The following is a 5,000-nucleotide window of genomic DNA, read 5'->3' on the forward strand; positions in this document are numbered from 1 at the left end:
AACTGTTTCTCTCTCTCTGTCTCTCTCTTTCTCTCTCTCTCTCTCTCTCTGTCTCTCTCTCTCTCTCTCTCTCTCTCTCTTTCTCTCTCTCCCTCTCTCTCTCTCTCTCTCTCTCTCTCTCTCTTTCTCTCTCTCTCTCTGTCTCTCTCTCTGTCTCTTTCTCTCTCTCTCTCTCTCTCTCTCTCTCTCTCTCTCTCTCTCTCTCTCTCTCTCTCTCTCTCTCTCTCTCTCTTTCTCTCTCTCTCTCAGAAACTAACAATTACGCTCTGCTGGAGTCTCGGCCACATGCAGCTGCGGCACTGACAGGATTCAGACCTGTGATCTGTTGATGATGTGGCGAAAACTTCAGACAAATGAACCACCAGGCAGCCAAAAGTAGAAGGAACACTTAAACCAGGAGTGATGAAACAAATATGTCAGGCTCTGATATTCCTGGAGCTTATTTTATGAGAAAAGCAGTTCGATGAGACCGGAGCAGAGAGGTCCGTATTCAGCTCTATGACATCACCGATCAAGCAGAGGAACTGAAATAAAGTTTACTGAAGGACAAATCATCTCGAAGAGAAAGTTCGGTGAATATCGGATTACTTTTTTTTATAAACATTTTAAAGCCTGTGGTTTGTAATAGAGTTCCGCTTTCTATACAGATCCGTTTGATCCCGGAAATCTGAATCGGACTTCAAAGCCACTGTTCAGGTTCAGGCCGAGGGATGAGGATCGTTTCACACGTGTGATGTCATGCTGCACTTCGACATCACACACAGCTCTATTTTGAAAATCCAATCTGTGAAAACCCATCAAAGTTTCCCACCTTGATGAGTTTTCTGATCCGTGATCAAAGGAGACGTGGAGGGAAAAAACTCCTCACGCTGATATAAAGACTGATTATATCGTCCGGGAACGAGGAGAGGACATGAAAGGACACAGATGCTCTTCCGCTCAGAGAGGGCGAGACTGACGGATACTTGGAGGCACACATCAGTTTGCACTCAGACCGATTCAAAGAGGCTTTGTGAGACTTTATGACCCCTTAGCATGCAGCGAACCGGTGATTTAGATCCGTGGCATCTCGAAGCGGCGCCCTGCCCTCCAGACTCTGGGACGTTTGGCTTGGAACCAGGCCATTTTAGTGAAGTCAAGAACGTCCCACCCTGTACACTCTCCCCAGAGAGAAAGAGAAAGAGAGAGAGAGAGAGAGAGAGAGAAAGGGTGGACCTGGGCAGTGCTCTGGCCTTCATCCATGATTGAGAATCTCAGCTAAACAAAAACACGTCTCTGCTTCAGCACAAAACGCCGCTTTCATGGACGAGGCTTGAAAACGCTGCGTGTTATGATGCAAAGCGATGACCGAGTCGAGGACGGAAAACACACCCGATACGTGCTGATGAGTCAAAAAACCGAGAGTCATGAACATTACAGACGTTCATAAACATTGCAGCCATCAGTCACACACACACACACACACACACACACGATTTCAAACAAATCAAAATAACATCTTGTTTTTTTCCCTGACATCAGCCCCACTCATGATGCTCTGCTACTCTGGAGAATTTCTCTCTTGCCCTCTGTAGAAAACAGAATTAGCACTAATCTGATTTATTTATTCTCACATGTGCAGGTCAGCATTTTCTCCAAAATAATTCTGACTGCTGATATTCAGCAGAGATTAAAGAAAAATATTTCATTTTAAATGTCAGAGATATTTTGGAATATTGTTGTTTTTTTCAGTTACATCTTTGGCATCTCCCAAAGGGTTTATTTATTTATTTAGTTATTTAGTTAGTTATTAAAGTTGGACTGCCTCAAAAAAATGAGAAACGCTAAATTAAATAGTCGAAAAACAGAAAACACACACACACACACACACACACACACACACACACACACACACACACACACACAGAGTCTGTGTGTAATAACTTGATCCAGAAAAGGTGACACTAAACCGAAGGTCTTGCTATGAGATTTGCTTCTATTTTGGAGTTTTCCCAGACCACCACACACACTCTCTCTCTCTCACACACACACACACACACACACACACACACATACACACACACTGTAATATGTATGTCATGTGCTGCTCAGGCTCAGTGCCAAAGCAAACACACATTTGGTTGAGATTAGACTGGCATTGGGTGCTGAATGCCCTGTTTGTGTGTGTGTGTGTGTGTGTGTGTGTGTGTGTGTGTGTGTGTGTGTGTGAGTGTGTGTGTGTCACTGATCAGCATAGACGCCTGAAACTTTCCGAACGCCGGTGTAGGGAAAAGGGCGGAAACGTCCACGGTGTTAAACATCAGTGGTTTCCTAAATTTGTCAGCCTTTGACCATTAAAGAGTAAAGTGACCCCGGCTGCTGTCGTTCTGCCCCCCCGCTCGCCTCTGCTGCTTTTTTCCTCTTCTGATTTTTATTTTTAAGAGACCACATCACTTATGTGAATTAGAGGCCCTGAGGAAAGACAGGAGCAGTGCATTCTGGGACAGAAAAGCGGTAATGTGGAAGGACTTACATGTGGTCGATGACCCTGTGTTCAATCAGGGGTCAGTAAAGAATGAGGGAGAGAGATGAGGGGCTGATACTGAGAGAGAGAGAGAGAGAGAGAGAGAGAGAGAGAGTTTAGGGGCTGATACTGAGAGAGAGATGGAGAGAGAGAGAGAGTGAGAGAGTGAGAGAGAGAGAGAGAGAGAGAGAGAGAGAGAGAGAGTTTAGGGGCTGATACTGAGAGAGAGATGGAGAGAGAGAGAGAGTGAGAGAGAGAGAGAGAGAGAGAGAGAGAGAGAAAGATTAGGGGCTGATACTGAGAGAGAGATGGAGAGAGAGAGAGAGAGAGAGAGAGAGAGAGAGAGAGAGAGAGAGAGAGAGAGTTTAGGGGCTGATACTGAGAGAGAGATGGAGAGAGAGAGAGAGTGAGAGAGAGAGAGAGAGAGAGAGAGAGAGAGAGAGAGAGAGAGAGAGAGAGAGAGAGAGATTAGGGGCTGATACTGAGAGAGAGATGGAGAGAGAGAGAGAGAGAGAGAGAGAGAGAGAGAGAGAAAGATTAGGGGCTGATACTGAGAGAGAGATGGAGAGAGAGCGAGATGAGGGGCTGATCCTGAGAGAGAGATTATTATTATTATTATTATTATTATTATTATTATTATTATTATTATTATTATTATATATTCCTCCTCTCTGATTGGTTAGTGGTGTTGTGGGCGTGTCGCAGCCTGTGATCGGATTCATGAACGTGAGAAACTCTGGAATCGTCTGTCTGACCTGAACAGAGGTCTGGTTCTGATCCGCGCTCCTGTTCTGGTCTCCACACATCACTGAGAAATCACAAAGATAAAGAAATCATACAAACAGCCACAGAGAATAAATCACATTCATCTCTACAGTGTTTTAGTTCAGTTTATTATCTTTTATTATATTTCTCTGTTCACTTTGAGATCTCAATGCAGACTTTGACAGAAAGAAATCATTAATTCCTGCTTCCTGTGCTGTTTTAAGATCACCGTTCGACCGGATTTATGTTCCAGATCGGTCATGGACGAGTGCGTCACGAGGAAGACGTTCGACCCGCTGACCTGTCGCTAAATAAAAGACGCTTTTGTGTCTTACGGCCTGGAGCGAAAAAGGAATAACAGAGCAAAGGTGTAGGTGCAGGGCATTCTGGGATACGGGATGGGGAAACCCCAACATCATGACCTGAGCGATGGAAAAGAAGGAGAGGAAATTTCCCTTAAAGAGGAAAGAAAAACAGCAACACATTAATCTCACACACAGAAGTGTTTCATTCATTCATTCACGAGTGTGATTTCATTTACAGCTCTGAGGGAAAGAGGAACTTTCCAGAATGTGGTGTGAAGGGAAAAAAGTGTGTGTGTGTGTGTGTGTGTGTGTGTGTGTGTGTGTGTGTAAGTCACTTGTTCCAATATAAATATTTAACATCAATTAACATCAGTGTAGATGACCTCTGGACCCTCGAGTCATGTTCTTGTTCTTCATGTTTTTCATATAAACAAATTCATTTGTGGTCATGGCAAGGCAAGGCAAGACAAGACAAGACAAGACAAGGTAAGGTAAGACAAAACAAGACAAAACAAGACAAAACAAGGCAAGACAAGACAAGGTAAGGTAAGACAAAACAAGACAAAACAAGGTAAGATAAGACAAGGCAAGACAATGCAAGGCAAGGCAAAGCAAGGTAAGGCAAGTCAAGGCAAGGCAAGGCAAGACAAGACAAAACAAAACAAGACAAGACAAGACAAGACAAGACAAGACAAGACAAGACAAGACAAGACAAGACAAAACAAAACAAAACAAAACAAGACAAGACAAGACAAGACAAAACAAAACAAGACAAGGCAATACAAGGCAAGACAAGGTAAGGCAAAACAAAACAAAACAAAACAAAACAAAACAAAACAAAACAAAACAAAACAAAACAAAACAAAACAAAACAAAACAAAACAAAACAAAACAAAAACATAGAGACAGCATCTAAAGTTAAATAGTGTCAGTGAGCCAGTGAAACAGGAACCAGATGATCAGTGCACCATGTGACCTGGTCATGTGATACGCTGTGGCTGATGGGAAATGTAGTTGTGTGTCATTCTGTGTGAGAGTTGCATCATTTTACCCAAAAAAGACGGACATAAAAGTGTTAAATGTGTGAATCTGCACTAAAGGTGATTTGTGATTTGATTTTTCTTATTTTAAAGTGATTTGATTCTTCTTACACCAGAGAAAATTGCCAACAATTCTAATAATTTATTTATGAACTCTTTACCCCAGAGACCAAAAAATAGAAATTGTGTGGTTTGTTTGTCTCGTGTCCATGTTCACTACTGAACGTCTTCCTCGTGTCTCACTCCACAGTGGTGTTAATATGAAGCTCATATTAAAGTAAACACTCAGGACTTCATCGTGTTTCATCATTATTCCTGTTTTTATCTACAACACTAGAGGTGATATTTTCATAAAAAAAGTTTTTTTCTCCACACAGATGTTTGTAT

The sequence above is a fragment of the Tachysurus vachellii genome, chromosome 13, assembly GCF_030014155.1.
Source record: "Tachysurus vachellii isolate PV-2020 chromosome 13, HZAU_Pvac_v1, whole genome shotgun sequence".
Lineage (NCBI taxonomy): Eukaryota > Metazoa > Chordata > Actinopteri > Siluriformes > Bagridae > Tachysurus > Tachysurus vachellii.